The following is a 20772-nucleotide window of genomic DNA, read 5'->3' as shown; positions in this document are numbered from 1 at the left end:
GCATTATAGAGGAGCAAGGCCAGAGTTGCTAGAGTTTGGGAGCTTACAGGTTGACAAGAGCCCAGTTGGTGGTTTCACCAGGATGAGAAAGGAATGGAATTTATAAAGACCTCATCCTGTCAGGATTGCTTTAACTTTTCTGCAAACCTTCTTTAGAATTTTTGTTTTATGCAATTTCTCTATTCTGCTCCAGTGTAGCTTCATAGTTCAGAGCATGGCCTTTGGAGGCCAAAGAAATGAGTTCAGAGTCTGAAGTTTGTAATCTGTGAGCTGAGTGACTTTGGGAAAGTTACTAACCTCTCTGGCCCAGTTCTGCTTGTGGAGATTGAATAGACCAAGGGCTAAGCAGAGTGCTTAGCAATTAGTCTATGCTCAATTTATTCTAGGAATTAGTATACATACATCCATGCTTTAGTAATACAAAATAATTACTAAGTTATCCTAATAAATTAGCAGTATAAAAATAGGTTTTTAAGTGGCTAACCATGGAGTTTGGACCAAGGACTTGGCCGCCTGAGTCTTGGTCCCCTAGTCCCAGAGCCATGGTCCATAAATTTCAGGAAAAATAAAAGGTCATAAACCTTTTCACAAAGAATAATTTAATACACTAGGAGGATTGTATCTTGAATTATTTAGCAATATGCCTTACCTTTAAATAGTATTAAACTTGATTAGAAGATCACTGACTTAGTTTTCTGACTCTAGTGTTTCTCCTTCCCCCACCCCCCTCCCCCTCTCTCATGTTACCATCTTAACCATTTCCAAGTGTACAGTGCAGTACTGTGAGGTATATTCACACCGTTGTGAAATAGAGCTCTAGAACTTTTTCATCTTACAGATCGGAAAAACTCTATCCACTAAACCATATCTTTCATTTTGCTGCTCTTCACAGCCCCTGGGAACCACCATTCTACTTTTCTGTTTCTGTGAATTTGGCTGCTATAGACACCTCATGGGCTTCCCAGGTAGCTCAGCTGGTAAAGAATCCGCCTGCAATGTAGGAGACCCTAGTTCGATTCCTGGGTCAGAAAGATCTCCTGGAGAAGGGATAGGCAACCCACTCCAGTATTCTTGGGCTTCCCTGCTGGCTCAGCTGGTAAAGAGTCCACCTGCAATGCAGGAGACTCCAGTTCAATCCCTGGGTTGGGAAGATCCCCTGGAGAAGGGAAGGGCTACCCACTCCAGTGTTCTGGCCTGGAGAATTCCATGGACTGTACAGTCCATGGGTTTACAAAGAGTTGGATACGACTAAGCGACTCTCACTTTCACTTTCAGACACCTCATAGAAATGGAATCACACAGTATTTGTCATTTTGTGTCTGGCTTATTTCACCTAATATAACATCCCCAAGGTTCATCCATGTTGATGTAGGTGACAGGGTTTCCTTTTCAGGGTGAATAATATATATTTCAGGGTGAATAATAAAATAATAATATTTCCTTCACCCTATTATTCACAAGGTGAATAATATTCCACTTCCACTTTGCTAAAGTTCACCAGATCACCATATCTGTAAAAGCACAGTTTTGTCCAAACCCAGGCCAGCTCTCAAAGACACTCATTTTGAGATGTTTAAGTCAGTTGACTTAACTATTTATTGGTGACAACAAAATTTCCTTTCCACGATCCATGTTGGCATAAACTATGCAAATAAAGAAGCTATATTTTAGACCTGCAAAATGCTAGGAGCATCATTTTTTTTCTCACCCAGAGAGGCTGGCAGAGAGTCCTCTTTTACCTTTCACAATCATCATCTATGTTTGAAAATTTTCTCTTTAAAATGGCTTTTACTTTTCAAGTTGTCATATTGGAGGGGGCTATTCACAACACTGTCAGTTTAAAAATACCTGGGTATTTTGGGACTGTAAGCTGGTGCAGTCACTACCATATGATTCAACAGTCTCATTCCTGGGCATATATATAGATAAAACTATAATTTAAAAAGATACATGCACTCCAGTGTTCACAGCAGCACTATTCACAATAGGCAAGACATGTAAACACCCTAAATGTCCACTGACAGATGAATGGATAAAGAAGATGGGGGACAGATACACAATGGAATATTACTCAGCCATAAAAAGGAATGCATTTGAGTCAGTTCTAATGAGGTGTATGAGCCTAGAACCTATTGTATAGAGTGAAGAGAGTCAGAAAGAGAAAGATAAATAGCGTATTCTAACACACATATATGGAATCTAGAAAAATGGTTCTGAAGAATTTATTTACAGGGCAGCAATGGAGAAACAGACATAGAGAACAGACTTATGGACATGGGGAGAGGGGAGGAGAGGGTGAGATGTATGGAAAGAGTAACATGGAAACTTACATTGCCATATGTAAAATAGATAGCCAACAGGTATTTGTTGTATGGCTCAGGAAACTCAAACAGGGGCTCTGTATCAACCTAGAGGGGTGGGGCGGGGAGGGAGGTTCAAAAAGGAGGGGATCTATGTATACCTATGGCTGATTAATGTTGAGGTTTGACAGAAAACAACAAAACTCTGTAAAGCAATTATCCTTCAATAAAAAAATAAATTAAAAAAAAAGACTACGTGGTACAGCTACAGAATGGAATACGACTCAGCCATAAAAAAGATGAAATAATGTCATTTACAGAACCATGGGTGGACCTAGAGATTATCATACTAAGTGAAGTCAGAAAGACAAGGACAAATACCATACGGTATCACTTATATATGGAATCTAAAATAAGACACAGACAAACTTATCTGTGAAACAGAAACAGACTCACAGACATAGAGAGCAGATCTGCAGTTGCATCAGGGTGGGCTGTGGGGAGGGATGGATTGGAAATTTGGGATTAGCAGATGCAAACTAATATATAGAATGGGTAAAAAGGGAGATCCTACTGTATAGCACTATATTCAATATTCTATGATAAACTGTACTGGAAAAGAATACGAAAAAGAATGTATATATATGTATAACTGAATCACTTGTATAGCAAAAGTTAGCATAATATTTTAAATCAACTATACTTCAATAAAATAAAACTTATTTTTTTAATGCATGCTTTTAAGTGGTGTTATATGTTAATTCTAAGACTGGTAACATTATTTGCTGAAACCAAAATGCTCACCCTTCATCTGTGTGCATGGAAGATTATGGATGCAGTAATTTATTTTCAAAACTATCTGAAACTTGGTCATACCACATTTATAGAGGCAAGCTCTAATATCTTAAATATTAGATATTTAAATATTAACTGCAAAATTCCTGACCATGAAATTGTCTTCTTATGGAAGGTAGAAATTGCTTAATGTTTGTGATGCATGCTACTCGTCCTTTCCTTTTTTTTTTTTAGATAAATCTCGATGAGTGCCTCCAGAGCCAGGTGCAGGGCCTGACACCAGTGGGTACAAGGTTGAGGAAAATATAGTCTTCTTGTTCAGGAGCTCCCTGTCAGCCAGGGAGAAACACAGAAGCAGAGGATTATAATTCAGTGTTGGAAATGCGGTTACAGCCCTATGTTAGGGCATCACTTCTATCACTGAAAAAGGATTTGAAACACCTTAATGAAGACATGAAAATGACTGAAAATAGCAGTGTGAAAAGTGGCTTCTGGTTAGACTCTCTTCCGAAAGACATTTGCTTTGTAAGATAGAGTGCCCCCAACAGCATCATTTGTTTCGTATGTCACTTGTGCATCACTGTTCCACTCTACCAGTAAAATGGTAGACTTTTAAATATTTTCCCAAATTATCATTCACAAAAATCACGCTACTGGTTACTTCTCCTTGCCTTCCTTTCTTTCTCCTTTAGGCGGTTTCTTTCCTTAACACATTTTGTTGTTGAATCTCTGAAATACATTTAAATAAATGAAAACAGAGAACTACAAATTGCTCCTATTTCTCTGATGTTCACCAGTTTAACCTATGAGTCATATGTCAACATTCTGTTTTCTTTGTCATGATTTCTAACTGTTGTATAACTGTGGACTTAGTCACTTGGTATATTGGTATCAGAAGAAAAAGATTCTGTGTTTATGTTCCATATATGCATTTATTCTTGGTAATGGAAGCTAATTAAATCTCAGAGTAGTTTTAAAATACAGGACAAAAATTGCTAAGAAGAAAGAAATCTCTCTTTGCTGCTGGTTGAATAAACTTGGAGACTATGCAAGGATCCAATTTAAAATCAGTTCTAAACTAATGATCTTATTCCCCAAGTGTGTTGTTCTTTTCAGTAAGTGAAGCCAACATTCACTTAATTGCTCCACGACAGAAATTACAAGGTCATCTGTGATTTCTCCCTTGCCTTCATCCACCCAGAATAGAGTAGATTCTACCTGTTGAACCACACTTGGGTTAGTCTCCTGCTCTCCCTACAGCCTGGACCTCAGCTCAGATCTGCAGTCCTGCTGTGGCTTCCTGATTTATCTTCCCAGCTATATTCTTTTCTTCCTCTGCCCATTCTCTGACCTCCTGTCTTTGCTGTTTCTAAGATGTAGATAATACACTTTCACTTCCCTTTCATAGGCTGAATTTAACCTGCTAAATCGTGTCAAAATTTTTCTGAAATCAGGCATGTTAGCCAAATACATAGTATTACTTCTGTGAGGCATGCAGATCCCAAAGTGACAAGGCATCTGGGTTTCCTTAGATCACAAGAATAAATAATAAGGGACACTTCCTGAGTATACTATTCTGAGTACTTTGAGTGGATTAATTCCTTTTACAAAGTCAACAATAATAATCACTGCCATCATTTATCAGGAATCTACTTTCCATCCAGACATTAGATGTCCATTAGCTGTCACCTTTTACCTTGCTTTTTTGGCCATGAGACATAAGGGATCCTAGTTTTCTGGCCACAGATTGAACCCATGCCCCCTGAAGCGGAAGTACAGTCTTAACAGAGGAACCACCAGAAAAGCCCCAGTTGTTCTCTTTTAAACCACTCTGCAGGGTGAGTTCCTATCTCCGGGAAGAAGATGAAATGAGGGGAAGGATTTCTTAGAGGGTCAGGTGTTGCCTCCAGGCCAGTCAGCTAGGAAGTAGCAAGGTCCAGAGTGAGCCCACACCCCCCAGTCCCTGCTCCCTGCCCACCCTCTGCCCTGGGCACCGCACCACTTACATGCTTGTAGTGGTGTCGCATCAAGGAGGGTGATGGGGATGGAAATTAAAGCACTGTGACCAAGACAGGCAGGCTGTTTTGACTTAGGACCTGCGGGGAACAAACCTGGCGCTGAACTGACTTCACCAAGTCCCTCACTTAACGTGTCACTGTTTTGGTTTTGGGCTTGTGTCTGGTTACGGCAGGCTCAGAAGTCCCGGACCTTTGGTGGAGTCATAGAATGTTAGCCTCCAGGATGAAACTGTCTCTTGCAGAGTGTGATTAACCACAGACAAAATTTTAGGAGGAAGTAGGCTAAGAAAAATCTGCACATCTTGCCTGTCGTCTGCTGAGGCTGTCAAACAAAACTAGATGAGGAGCTTATCATGTCTTTAAGTGGGAAGCCCCCCGCCCCCAGATGTCTTGTCTGAATAAACTCTCTCGGTGGATGCCTTAAGAACCAGTGGTGTATCCTTCGTGGCGGGGGACCAGCTCACCAGCCTGAGGTAAGTTTTACCTTGGCGCTGTGTCTGCTGACGAGGAATGCGTACTTACAGGTTCAGGCAAGGACGAGTTCCTTATTGTCATGTCCAGTCATGGCTTAGTCCCAGAGGAGGAAGGAAGAGAGGTCAGGGGGCATACCACACTGTCACGCGTGCTAAGAGGAGAAGAAGACAGTGGGGAGCTCCTCTTGGCCACTTGCTGATCTGCTGGGTCATCCTCCTCCTATCAGGAGAGAGACGGCACTTCCGTCAGCGGGCTTGGGTGGGGGCAGCACCTCAGCCAGCTGGAGAGCGTGGCCCTGTGGCCTCAGGCTGCTGGGGAGCTGGCTCGGGCTTCCTCTTTCGTGGAGCTAATTACACAGAGTCCTGACCCTTTTCTGTGCTCCGGGTTGAGCCCGGCTGCCGGCTCCCCACTTCATCTCAACCAATCCCACCCACTTCCTCAGACCAACGCTAGGATTTCCTAATCATTTCTTTTACATTTGGGGACAAAGATCTAAACTAATTTAGCCCTCAGTCTCTCACTTTCTGCTTTAAGTCATTTTTCTTGGTGTTTGGACCACAGGAGACCATTCAGGACCTGAAGAGATTTTTCCCTGAAGGTTCTCAGCCAGAGAGCACCAGGGTCACCTCGGTCTACACCTTTTCATCATGAGCTTTGGGTTCTCTGTTTGCTGGCATCCCATTCAAAGTCCTTGCTGACCTGAGCCGGGAGACATTTTGTCCGGATGCAAATGAAGTTGGCTCCAGTTCTTCAGGATGAATCTATCAAAGTCCCTGGCCATTAGGACAGACATCTAGTTACAGGGGAGCAGACACTGCTAAGCTAGCTAGTCCTCTGGAAAGTGCTGGCATCTGGGGACATCGAGGGGAAGGATGATGACTCCACTCAAATCTGTTTTTTCACTTTCTTTTCCAACATACCAGGTCCTTTAAAAAACTAGGATTTTTAAAGTAATTAATATAGAGTGCAGAACATGAAAATGCAGTTTTGCCTTGTCTCCAGGAGGCTAACGGAATGACCAAGGAGAGAAGATATAGAGTAAAACACCCTAGGGCTTATGCCATCTATTGATCATATTATGGTTCACATTTACTAAGACCTGTTTCTGTTCCTCTTCCTGTCTGCTCCCTCCTCTCTGATCTCCCTTTCCTTCATTTTCATAAAAAAAAAACTATTGGCTAGGGAAACTTCCCTGGTGGTCCAGTGGTTAAGACTTCACACTTCTACTTCAGGGGGCATGAGTTCGATCCCTGGTCATAGAACTAAGGTCTGTATGCCACACAATGTGCCCCTCCCCCAAAAAACACTATTGGCTAAACGAATTGCTTTTTATAACAACCTATGCTGTGCCGTGCTCAGTCACAGTCAGTTGTATCTGACTCTGTGCATGCTCAGAGAAGCATGCTCTTCTGTCCATAGGATTCTCCAGGCAAGAATACTGGAGTGGGTTGCCATGCCCTCCTCCAGGGGGTCTTCCTGACCCAGGGATCGAACCTGTATTTCTTATGTCTCCTGCATTGGTAGGCGGGTTCTTTACCACTAGTGCCACGTGGGAAGCCCATAACCATCTACATCTAACCTCAATTACAAGGAAGGTGAAATGATTAGGGAGGTAACTGAACTGGGGCTCAGTATTTTGTAGATTCAATAGATAGTATTCACTATATAGTATTCAACATATAGTATTTACTGCTAAATTAGGAGGAAATGTTATGGCTTGACTGTGGAAATTAGCTCATTTGTAGACAATGAGGCGAGTAAATGAGGAAGAGAATTAGAGCCTTCAGAGCCTTTACCTTTAAACGTCTGACCTGCCTGTCTCAGTCTGTAGGCTCTGGGGGATTAAGGAAACTAGGCAGCAAGTAAGGACAGGCTAATCCAGAGCCTGCTACATACTCCAGGAGCACTTCTATGCTTGAGAGGTATAAGCTCCAGTGGCTATAGGGATCAGATGTGAGATGGAAGAGGATGAATGAGCAGGGCCTATTCTTTGGATGGACACCCATTTTGCATACTAAACATGTGGGAATAGTCTTTGTTTCTTCTAAGAATTGTATAGCCAGCCCTCTCGTTTCATGTGTTCCATCTACACCCATGGATTCAACCAACTAAGAATAGAAAATATTATTAAAAAAATAAGAAAGAAAGAAATTCCTGAAAGTTCCAAAAAGTAAAACTTGAATGGCCCATGTGCTGGCAGCTATTTATACAGTATTTACATTGTGTTAGGTATTATAAATAATCCAGAGCATTTAAAGTATATAAGAGGATGGGCATAGGTTATATGCAAATACTATGCCATTTTATATGATGGACTTGGTATCTTCTGGGGGTCTTGAAATCAATCCCCTGTGGATACCAAGTGACTATACTGTACTGAAAAAAAAAAAAAATTCTTGAACCTCTTAGATCTCTTATTTGCCACTTCTGATAAATATATAGGCTCAGAGAAATACCCCTCTACCATAAGGAAAAAACAGAAATGAAAGTATAATGGCAAAGTAAAAACTTAATATGTAGCTTCACTGTTGGAGACATTAGGGAATAGTGGGGATTGTGGCATGGAGAACACAGGTATCATCTAAAAGGGCAGAAGCCACTCTGCTCTAGCAGATTGCTTCATGAGAGAATAGGGCTCTAGTATCCTTTTTTTTTTTTTATAACTTCTGTCTAGATAATGAGGGAGTCAAATTTGAGAAAATATAGAATCAGACCAAACAGGAGCAGCAGGTAGAAGACACAGGAACAGTGAGGACTGCAGGAGCTATAAAAGGGCCAGAGAGAGAGAATTTTGGAAATATTCTTGCCTTAGAAACAGACACTTTACTTTCCCTTCCAGCTGTAGCAGAAACCAGTGACAGTTTCCCAGGCAACATCCAGTCTGGCATAGCCTGATAACTCGTGTACTTTTGCAATGCAGAATAATTTCTTGATAGGCAAATTCTGGCACCATTTCAGAGTCCTACCAACCCAAGAATGGAAGGTGAGATACTGCTATTGGGTAGCAATTCCCTGTCATGACAAATTTTAACCCTTCTGTTAAGTTTAGAGTTCTTAATGGATTCTCATTTCTTTGTCTTTGTAGTTCACAGAAATCAAATTCCCAAAGTCTGACTGCCACATAAGAATCTTCTACATGTTTTTATTTTATCTGTGGTGCTTAAAACAAATATATATATATATATAATTAGATATTTATAATACCAATATGCTGATATTGTAGTAGATCTAAATGGATTTTAATATTTCTTCACAGTTGGGTACAACTCAGTGGCCTGTTTTCAGGTAGAGGGTCAAGTTTACTCAAAGATGAACTTAAAAATATCTGTTTTCTTTGTCAAGGAATAATAATGGTAATAAAATACTGTTATGTGCTTGTGGTCAGTTGTGTCCAACTCTTTGCAACCCCATGGACTCTAGCCCACCAGGCTCCTCTGTCCATGGGCTTCTCCAGGCAAGAATACTGGAATGGGTTGCCATCTTCCCGACCCAGAGATCGAACCTGCATCTTCTGTGTCTCCTGCATTTCACGCAGATTCTTTACTTCTGAGCCACTGGGAAAGCCCTAATAAAATAGTTAGGGTAGTATTAATAACCATACTATCTAGGACTTTAAAAAGCCTTCCAAGTAACTTCAAACAAATCTATACTTTGTTTTTAAGAACACTGGGGAAGTAGAATTTAAGTGAATAGCTGTGCCTTTTAATCTACATCTCATGGGCCCTTTACTGTTTAACTGTCCTTATTATTTTTTCTACCTACTCTCTAACAAGCTGAACTGAGATGGACTAGAGTTATTGGTCTAAGAGCAGGGGAAAGCTATAGGCATGTTGTTTCCTGAAGTCAACAAGGCATTTGGCAACACCTATCTTTGTAGCATTGTATATAAGAGGGAGAAATATGCATGAACTAGATGATCGCACATTTTAGGGCATTCACAGTCATCTACATTCAACATATCATGCAACAGTGATTTAGAAAATAGTGAGTGTGCCTACAGACTAGGCACAGCTCTAGGTCCTACAAGGATAGGAATGAATATGAATTTTTTTGTAGAGGACATTGAGAAGCAAACAGAGGTTTCAAAGAACCACACATACACACACACAAACACTATATGTATAAATACATATATAATTAAAAAACAGATAACTCTAGACTTGAGTAGAGAATAGACTTCATCCTCAGTGGATAATGCAATATAAAAATAATTTTGAAATGTCATAGGTGAAAAAATGTTAATTATATATAATGATATATCAAAATATATTCATAGGCTATTAAGTATAGAGTTCTCATATACACTCCGCCCATCCCCAAAGATTCCCCTATTATTAAATTTCACATCAGTGTGGAACATTTGCTATAACTGATGAACCAATATTGATATATTATTTTAATTATAGAAAGAGAAAAAGAAAGTGAAGTCGCTCAGTCATGTCCAACTCTTTGCCACCCCATGGACTGTAGCCCATCAAGCCCCTCCATCCATGGAATTTTCTAGGCAAGAGTACTGGAGTGGGTTGCCATTTCCTTCTCCGGGGGATCTTCCCAACCCAGGGATCGAACCCAGGTTTCCCACATTGCAGGTAAACACGTTACCATCTGAGCCACCAGGGAGTTTTGACTAAAGTCATTACGTTACCTTAGGGTTCACTCTGTGTTGTATATTCTATGGGTTTGGACAAATGTTTATTTGCATCCATCATGTTTCATGGTGTCATGTATTATTATGTATCTTCATATCATGTATGCATCATTACAGTATCATATGGAATAGTCCTAAAAATTCTCTCTGCTGTACCTAGAGCACATCCTCCTCTCCCCCAGAAGCCTTAGCAATCACTAGTCTTTTTGTTAGCTTTATAATTTGCATCTTCCAGAATGCCATATATTAATAGTTGTAGTCATTCAGTAGGTAGTCTTTTCTAATTATTAGGCTTCTTTCACTTACCAATAGGCATTTAAGGTTCATCCATGTCTTTGTGGCTTGATAGTTCATTTTATCGCTGAATATTACTCCATTTTATAAATGTACCACAGTTTGTCTATCCATCCACCTACTAACAGACATCTTGGTTGCTTCCAAGTTCTGGAAATTATGACAGAGCTATTATAAATATTCAAAAGCAGGTTTTTGTGTGGCCATAATTTTCAACTCATTTGGGTAAATACCAAGGAATATAAATAATGGATTGTGTGGTGAGACTAAAAAAACTAAAAGTTTAGCTTTGCAAAAAACTGCCAAACTATCCCTGAAATGGTTGGACCATTTTGCACTCCCACCCAACAATGAAAGTTCCTCTAGTTCAAGGTCTTCTCCAGCATTTGGTATTGTCATTACTTTGGATTTTGGTCATTCTAATAGGTATCTCATTTTTGCTTTAGTTTGTCATTCCCTAATGACAAATGATATTCCCTGGTGGCTTAGACAGTAAAGAGTCTGCCTGCAATACAGGAGACCTGGGTTTGATCCCTGAGTCAGGAAGATCCCCTGGAGAAAGAAATGGCAACCCACTCCAGTATTCTTGCCTGGAGAATCCCAAGGACGGAGGAGCCTTGCAGGCTACAGTCCATAGGGTTGTAAAGAGTCACACACGACTGAGCGACTTCACTTTCACTGACATGATGTTGAGGATCTTTTCATATACTTATTTGCCATCTATAGCTTTTTTCTTAAGGTGTTAGATCTTTCGCCCATTTTTAAAGTTAGGTTGTTTGTTTTCTTATTGTTGAGTTTTGAGAATTATTTGTACCCTTTAGATACAAGTTCTTAATCAGATACATGTCTTGTAAATATTTCCCCCTAGTCTATGACTTGTCTTTTTAATCATTTAAGAGTATCTTTTGAAGAGCATACATTTCCCCCACTCCCTAAGTTTTTAATTGTAATGAAGTCCCAGTTAATTTTTCTTTCATGGATTGCACTTTTGGTGCTGAATCTAGAAAATCATTGTCAAGCATAAGATCACCTAGATTTTCTCCTTGGCTTATGACCCATTTTGAGTTAATTTTTTTAAAAGGTGTGCGGTCTGCATCAATTCCTTCTTTTTCCCCTTTTCCTGTGGATGTCCAGTTTTTCCAGCGCCATTTGTTGAAAAGCTTATCCATTGTTCACTGAATTGCCTTTGCTCCTTTGTCAAAGACAAGTTGACTAGATTTGTGGGGGTCTATTTCTGAGCTATTTATTTCATGCCATTGATATATTTTTGCCAATTCTTTTGCCAATTCCACATCACTGTAGCTAGAGTAAGAATTAAATTTAGATAGTGGCAGTCTTCAAGATTTGTTCTTCTTCAGTATTGTGTTGGCTATTCTGGGTCTTAAGGTTCTCCACATGAATTTTAGAATCAATTTGTCACTAGCCACAAAATAACTTGCTGGTATTTTTATTAGGATTGAGTTACATCTATAGATCAAATTGTAAAGAACTGATATATTGACAATATTCACTCTTGTATCCATGGAATATGTCTCTATTTATATAGATCTTTTATTTCTTTCATTAGAATTTTGTAATTTTCATCAGGCAGATCTTGTATTTATTTTTAAAGACTTTTCCTTAAGAATTTCTTTTTTTTTCCTTTTCTTTTGTAAATGGTGCTAATGTGAATGGTGTTTGTTTTACCTTTCAAATCCAACCATTGTGAATGGGTTTTGGATTTTTTTCAAATGTGTTTTCTACATTTACAGATATAATCATATTATAACGTTTAGCCTGTTGATGTGACAAATTACATTAATTGATTTTCAAATGTTGAATGAGCCTCATGTACCTGGAATAAATCCTACTTCATCGTGGTGTGTATCTTTTTATACATTGTTGGATTTGATTTGCTAATATTTTGTTGAGAATTTTCACACCTATGCTTATGAGATACATTGTTTTCTTTAATGTTTTTGTGTGGTTTTGCTGTTAGGGTAATGCTGGACTCAAAGAATGAGTTAGGAAGTTTCCCTCAGCTTCTATTTCTGGAAGAGATTGTAGAGAATTGGTATTATTTCTTCCTTAAATGTACGGTAGAATTCACCAGTGAATCCACCTGGGCCTGGTAGTCTCTCTTTTTGAATATCATTAATTACTAATTCAATTTCCTCAATCAGTTCAGTTCAGTTCAGTCGCTCAGTCATGTCTGACTCTCTGCAACCCCATGGACTGCAGCACGTCAGGCCTCCCTGTCCATCACCAACTCCCAGAGTCCACCCAAACTCATGTCCATTGAGTCGGTGATGCCATCCAATCATCTCATCCTCTGTCATCCTCTTCTCCTCCTGCCCTCAATCTTTCCCAGCATCAGGGTCTTTTCAAATGAGTCAGCTCTTCGCATAAGGTGGCCAAAGTATTGGAGTTTCAGCTTCAACATCAGTCCTTTCAATGAACACCCAGGACTGATCTCCTTTAGGATGGACTGGTTGGATCTCCTTGCAGTCCAAGGGACTCTCAAGAGTCTTCTCCAACACCACAGTGCAAAAGCATCAATTCTTCAGCGCTCAGCTTTCTTTATTGTCCAACTCTCACATCCAAACATGACTACTGGAAAAACCATAGCCTTGACTAGACGGACCTTTGTTGGCAAAGTAATGTCTCCGCTTTTTAATATGCTGTCTATGTTGGTCATAGATATCAATAGATATAGGCTATTCAGACTGTCTGTTTCTCCTAGGTACGAGTTTTCATAGATTGTGTCTTTCAAAGAAATGGTGCATTTCATCCAAGTTATCATATTTTTTTGGGCATAGAGTTAATAATATTCCTTTATTATTCTTTTAATGTTCATGGGATCAGTAGTGATTGCCCTTCTTTCATTTCTGGTATTAACAGCTTGTATCTTTCCTTTGATTGCATATCATTCTATTTTAATGTGCAATTTTTATTACAAGTGAAAGCAGATATGTTTTCATATAGCCAGTTTTGGGGGGTTGTTTTTGCTTTTTTTGTTGTACCACCTGGCATGTGGGATTTTAATTCTTCAACCAGGGATTGAACCCATGCTCCCTGCAAGTGGAAGTGTGGTCTTAACTGCTGGACTGCCAGGGAAGTGCCCATACAGCCAGCTTTATTTGTTTTATAAGCTGTACAATGTATGTACTTTGTTTGATTTTCTCTTTTATCCAAGGCTATGATATATGAAGTGTTTACCTTATGCTCGCTCATTCACGTTGCAAATGTTTTTATCCCAGCTTGTTATTTTCCTCTTAATTTTATGTTCATATTTTTTCATGCATAAGCTTTAGATAAAGTCTTTCAGTATTTTAAAAATTGTTTCTTTGTTATCACTGTTGTGCTAAGTAATACCTAACATTCACTAAGTATTTACTATGCATCAGGCATTATATATTTACCTATATTATCTATGTTAAACTTCAAAGGATCCTTGTGGTAGGTACTGTTATCTCCATTTTATGGAAGAGGAGACTGAGGCACAAAACAGTGAGTATGTAATTCCAGGTGAGCAGTGCCAGGATGTGAAGCTAGACACTCTAATACCAGATGTGTGTTGTGTGTGTGTATGCTCAGTCATGTCTGACTCTTTGTGATCCCATGGACTGCAGCCTGCCAGAGTCCTCTGTCCATGGGATTTCCCAGGCAAGAATACTGGAGTGGGTTGCCATTTCCCTCTCCAGGGGATCTTCCTGATCTAGGGATCGAACTTGCATCTCCTGCATTGGCAGGTGGATTCTTTACGACAGAGTCATCTGGGAAGCTCCTAATACCAGAAACTCAGCTCCTAAGCTTTACTGCTTCCAAGAGAAGTCCTGCCAGTTGAGGATGGTATGATCTATCTATATTTTTAATGGTATACATATTTTTTAAAAGAACACTCATAACCACTCTGCTTTTAAAACGTCAAGATTTCCCAATTTTATAGCATAGAGCTATATGTCACAGCTCTTAAAAATTTTAAAGAATTCATTTGTTTTGGAACTGGAATTGATACATTATGTAGTTCGACCTTGTGGGAAGTTGGATTGATAGAATATTGGAAGGTGTGAGATAAATTGAGACAAATGAAACAAGTAAAAATTTTTTAAAGGCAATTACTATAGGAAAAAAGCAAATGATTAAAAAAAACAAGAATGGTCAGAGTACACACAACAATAAGTTGTGGATGCTATTTGCATGGACATAATAAAGTGAAAAATGAATATTTAACTGCACAAGAAAAGTGAATGAAAGGTGAGGAAGTGGAAAACGGAGAGAGTAGAACAGACAACTCTAGTTTTGGGGAGATGCTATTTTCTAAATGAATTTAGAAGAACAATCAGAGGAGGAAGAAGGGAATAGCCTTACAGCCATTAATATTTTGATGGAGCTGAAGATAAACGTAATGAATATGGAGAGAGATTATTTCACTTTCTCATGATCTCCATTTTCTCCCTTGAGACATAGTGAAAAGAAAGTGAAAGTTGCTCAGTCATGTCCAACTCTTTGTGACCCCACGGACTATACAGTCCATAGAATTTTCCAGGCCAGAATACTGGAGTGGGTAGCCTTTCCCTTCTCCAGGAGATCTTCCCAAACCAGGATTGAACCCAGGTCTCCCACATTGCAAGTGGATTCTTTACCAGCTGAGCCACCAGGGAAACACAAGAATACTGGAGTGGGTAGCCTATCCCTTCTCGGTGGATCTTCGCAACCCAGGAATCGAACTGGGGTTTCCTGCATGGGAGGTGGATTCTTTACCAACTGAGCTATGAGGGAAGCCCCCTTCAGACATAACTCTGTTTCAAAAAGATTTTTTAAAGTTTTTTTTTTTTCTCTCATTCAAGAATACATCTTCACTTGACAAGTTAAATACATAATGCTAATAAATAATTCATAATACTCAAATGAAGACAATAACTTTAAATGGAATTACAAAACAGAATGCACAGTGTTATTTTTGAAGAGAACAATTTCATATACTATCAAGTTTTGCCACATCTTACCTTTCCCTGTCTCATTAAAACCCTAGCCATGCTTTCCCATCTAAGGAACATCCGATCTTTTAATAGCACATGGAACTCCTACCAGAGTGACCTTTCTTTTTGGCAGGTCATCTGACGATATTAACGAGTACTTTCTTCCCAGAAGAGCAGGAAACCTTAATATTCAGAGAAGCTTTATTGTTGAAACGATCTGAGCAGACTGCCAAAATGACTGACTTCCTTTGCTCTGAAGAAGTTTCTCTTGTGTTTGCAATAAGTAGATATCAAAGGGACATTTATGGGTCTAAGCAAGTTCCAGTACTTGTAAAGAGGGCCACCCTTGAGATGAGGCAGGCAGTTGGGAGACAGATCTGTTTCAGGGGCATGGGAGGAAGTTTTCTAAAGGATGCTGGCAGCAAAGGGCCAGCAGCCAGAACTACAGGGAGGTCTTTAACGTGACCAAGTATCCCTACCTGTGACAGATCACAGCCAGAGCATATCAGAAGCATGTGATAGTCAAGGTCAAGGTAGGAAGGCAGGAAACCAGGAATGCAGTTTAGAGCAATCTAGGCCACAGCCCCAGAGAAAATGAGCAATGAAATGAGTTAAAAACAACTCAGGAAGGCAAGTGCAGTGATCAGAACTGGGTCCCCAATGGCAAACTCTGAAATAGAGTGGTAAATGAAATCAATAAACAAGGGTAGAATCTTGGAAACTATCCAGTTGCCTCATATGACTTATAGGACTACAGAAGTGTGCTGATCCTCACACCAAAATTTATGTTACAAGGTGAAAACACAATTCTAACTTCCCAGTGAACCATGATTTAAGCTCCACAAGGCTGAGTGCATGGAAGTATGTCTTTGTCTCTAAGGGAGATTATAACAAATGCTTGCAATTTAGAAAAGTCACCCATAATTTTTAATATTTTTTGTTTTTGGAGATAAGCCAAAATTCCAAATCTATACTATCCATTGCAGTAATCGAGATGAGTGAAGGAGGTGACGATGGAGGGAATGGGGATAAGGAGATGGACTGAACAGTTACAGGAGGGGAGTAAGGGATGGGCAAGGATCACAAGCAGGGAAGTGCTGTAGAGAATGGATCCTTGGTGTTAAAAGATAGACTGAGGCATATTAAAATTTCTTAGCTTCTTTGAGCAGAAATCAGAACGGAGCAGCACCAGGCCAGAAGCTGTTGAGACCTCCACCAACAGGGGCTCCAGAAAAGACTTTAGAGAAGGAAGGTGGAAGCAAAGCAATAAATTATTGGTTGGCTATAGATTGAAGCCTCATTGGCTCCTTGTGGTTGGTTGTCCTTAGGTCTTGATTTCATAACCACAAGGCATTTCCAGACTTTGATTTGGGTTTGCTTACATAGGCAACCACTGGCATTGGTGCCACCTGTCTTAATGGTTTCTCTGTAGAGTTAATTTAACACTGGTTTCTGGATGGTCTCAGACAACTGAGTGAACAAGGATGCCAGCACAGAGTAGGGAACAATCTGATGCTTGGAGTCAAAACCTGACTAGTTCTGTGTGAACTTGAGCCAATTACTTAACCTCTCTCAGCCTTTATCTGTAAAAAAAAAGGAATAATTCTACTTACAAAGTTGTTATGAGAACTAAATGAGATCATACCATTAACTTGACACATATATTGAGTGTCATATTAATTGCCAAATCCTGAATTCAAAGTCCAGTGTGCTGGAAGAGACATGCAAAAGCAATCAACACACTACAGGGGGGCAAGTGATAAGTGCTAAAATATCAGTGTCCATAGAGTGTTCAAGGAGCCCAGAATCAGGCACGCACTGCATGCAGATGTGGTGACAGGGGATTGGGTATTTGAATGAGGCTTGAATGAATATATTCAACCAAAATGTATTTCCCTTGTGACCTTGAACAAATTAATCGCCTCAGTTTCCTCATTAGAGATAATAGCAACCATCCCAAGGAGTGATTATGAGGGCTAAGTGAACTAATTCCTGAAGAATGCTCACTACAGGGCCTGGTACATAGCAAGCACTCCATCAATGTTGGCTGTTTTTTATTAACATTATGGCTATGGAGAACTCTGGGAGTCAGCATCTCTGATGAACTCAATGATATATCAAGGTCACAGCTAGTTAACAGCAGAGACTAGACTAGAGACCAGGTCACAGTTTTATGCTCAAAATAAAAGTAGAGTTCTAGACTCATCCATCCTGCTTTTTCTCCTGGAGATTCTAAAGAGAGTGCTGTAACATGGAGACTTTGGCAACTGTTCCCAAAGGGAAGTTCTGAAAGAAATCATGTAACACTTGAATAAGCTCATATATAAAAGGATTGCCCACTTTGACAGGCAATCAGCCTGCAGTACATATAAATTCACTTTTTCTTGTACTGGACATCTTTGGTTTTGCTTTTGTTTTCTTTTTTCCCAGTCTACATATTTTTCTCATTTCAATCTTCTAACCTCATTCTCTCAAGCCTGTTTGATTTTCATATCAAAGGAAAATTAAAGCCAGAAGAATAGGTTCTACTTGTAATCAACACCCATTTACTGTCTATTGTGGTTCAGAAGCTCTTTGCCAGGACTATGGAAAGAGGCAAAGGATAGAAAGATAGCTTCCATCTTTGAGACAGTTATCATTTTAAGTAAACCAGATCTATAGGCAATGAGGAAACAACTAATTCTATAATAACGGATAGATATTCCATGGTCATATGGGGTAGGTTGGAGACAAAGTCAACTGGTGTTGTATTGGGCAGGAGTAATGAGGATGTATGGAGAAAAAAGAATCATGTCTTTGCCAGTGCTGTGCTGGGAATTCTGTATAGTATCTGGATGATTCTGAGTCAGCCCTAAAGCAAAGAGAAAGGCAGGCAGTGGTTTTCATTAGGATCACCTGATACGGACAAACAAACCTGCACCCAGCCTCCACCCTCAGAGATTCTGCTTCCTTCTCCCCCGGGCAGGGAGCTCAGGTCTCCGCACTTTATGAAAACTCCCAGGTGATGCTACATTCAACCAAGGCTGAGAATCTCTGCATTGAGGCAAAGACTAGATGTCTGTATAGAGAGCTAATGCCTCTGAGTGTTTTCTAAATCATACAATACTGTGGGAATAAAGTCTCATCATTGTTTTTCTGTGTGGAGTTTATACCGAGAGAGTTCCTCAAATGACATTGAACTAGTGTACTTCAAGTGTGCTGTTTGTACACTTCAAGCACGATTAGGAGTGTACTGTATTGAAGCAGGCATGTGGGTTTGTGGGGAGGAGGTGGAGGGTGACCAAAAGAAGGGCCAGGCTAGGGCTGGAGGAGCTGACTCACGAGATCGCTTCTGTGGATTCCAGGTCTGCAGCAGCAGAAAGTTATGCCCAGGGCTTGCCAGACATCTCCAGAGCTTTCTGTTTGGAAATTTCAAGGCGGCTTATTTTGTCGTGGAGCTAGTTGATGGGAAAATGCCAAGCTGGAGAGAAACAAAAGATGGGATTCAAGAGTTTGATTCATAGTCCATGGTCATTAAGTGGTTGCTGAAATGAAGACAAAATGTGGGATGACAATGTAGCACTAAAAAGAAGAGATGGTCTAGCAAATTAGATCAGCCTGTTTGGATTTGATGCTACTAGCAGCAGAAAGCCACCATGTAGCCTTGAATTGTGCTTAAGGACCTGTAAACTACTGAAAACTGAAGAAATAAATGTGTCCCATTTTATTCATCCCTTGAGAGGACTTTAAAGAAGAGTATTTTCATCATGAGAATAGTGGTCACTCTAATGGTGGTTTATTTAGGCAAGATTATGGACTCTTGTTTTCTGAACAGGGTTGCACCTTCCGGTTAGGCAGGCTGTTCATGGCACAAGAGATGGTCCTAACAATAGAGTTGGTCCTGAAATCGGTCTGTCCGGAGCCACTAGGGGTTCACACAAAGGCACCCCATGGAGTAGTGGCAGCCCATCTCTAAAAGTCTGAAGACAGCATATGCTCTTCTGCTCAGGCAGCCTCGTAAGGTTGCTTCCTGACTCAGGTAGGAAGCCAATGATGTGAAAAATAAAGTGGAAGAAGAGGAGAAGAATGATCAAAATGTAAGAAGAAATGAAAAAGAATAGTAGAGTGAAGTCCTAAGATAAGTGGAGACTCTCCTTACATCTTCTGTGAGTGAACTCGGAGACAAACTTCACCATGACCTATTAAATGGCAGAAATGCAAATGGAGGCATTTTGCAATGAGAAGTAACATGAATCTGGGACCTAAAATCCAGTGATTATATAACCAGGTCTAGAAAAAGTCCATTTTACCAGCAATAAGTCTCTTTTTAGGGAGAACATGTAATATGAATATGCTTCCAATGTTCGTTTTGCACTTCTTTTCGCTTTCACCCCAAATCCCTTCCTCCCCAGCCCACTCCAGCACCACAGTGGGACAGCGTGGCTACCGCTTATGTCCCACATGTTAAGTGTGGATGCTGGGTTTCCATATGATGTTCACATCTGCAACACTCTGCCACTCTCACCTCTAGGTGCCAACTCTTCTGGTACACAGTGAGAAAAGGAAGTCCTTAACTCTCACAAGCAGTTTGGTCTTGAAACTATCTAAGAAATGTCTCAAGTTCCTTTCCATTTCTAAGGAAAGCAGAATTTGCACACTAGAAATGGAGCTCACAATACCTAAGGAAAGAATTCCATCAAGATAAATCAGGTTAGTTCAAAGGATATTTGCCTTATGGCTCACAGTATATCCCATGCTTTTCCAGAGACCAAGAGGGCCTGTGGTCACCCCTCTGGATTCCTATGCCTAAGAGGCTTTTGCATGGAACATCACTGATTCTTACAGTTCCAGCTGAGGAATTTATAACATGATCTGTTTCCCCTGGGATTAGCCTTTAAAAATTTATTTCTTCAGCCAACATTTAATACATTCCCCAACTGTGTTAGATGCTGGGAACACAAAATTCACTAAAGAATGGCTACTGCTTCCAAAATCCTTATTTAGTAAGGGGAGACAGACATTTAATTTAATAAATGCCACAAAATGCTCTGGTGCTGTGAAAGATGTTATGTCTGGGAAAGAGAGGGGACACAAGGGTGAGGAGCAAACGGTGGAAATAAAGTATCCGTGGGTCAAAGAGCTTGATGCAGATAGAAGGAAGAAAGATGCAGGTAGATCCAGTTGACCAACTGAAGTCCTATCCTTGGAGAAGGTGGGATGAAGTATAGGTCCAGGTAGAAGAGGTGGCAGATGGGGCCAGTGGAAATGTAACCCATGAAGCCACAGTCTTTACAAAACTTGAC

General features: G+C 40.1%; 1 protein-coding gene across 7 annotated transcripts in view; it reads right to left on the bottom strand.

Annotated features, from left to right (window-relative positions):
• Window positions 1-20772, bottom strand: part of PCED1B (PC-esterase domain containing 1B) — a 180261-nt gene that overhangs the window by 49940 nt on the left and 109549 nt on the right. For 4 of the 7 annotated variants that reach the window (XR_006265421.1, XM_043446970.1, XM_043446969.1 and 1 more), the window contains exons 4-5: window positions 18812-18950; window positions 5636-5806 (exon numbers count right to left, since the gene is read on the bottom strand). The exons of 1 other annotated variant lie outside the window; for it this stretch is intronic. The gene's annotated coding sequence lies outside the window, so the exon portion shown is untranslated. The remainder of the gene's footprint in view (window positions 1-5635; window positions 5807-18811; window positions 18951-20772) is intronic. 2 more of the 7 variants (XM_043446972.1, XM_043446971.1) reach the window with 2 other exon arrangements.

The sequence above is a fragment of the Cervus canadensis genome, chromosome 25 (genome assembly GCF_019320065.1).
Source record: "Cervus canadensis isolate Bull #8, Minnesota chromosome 25, ASM1932006v1, whole genome shotgun sequence".
Classification (NCBI taxonomy): domain Eukaryota; kingdom Metazoa; phylum Chordata; class Mammalia; order Artiodactyla; family Cervidae; genus Cervus; species Cervus canadensis.
This window is presented reverse-complemented; position numbering and strand designations above follow the sequence as displayed.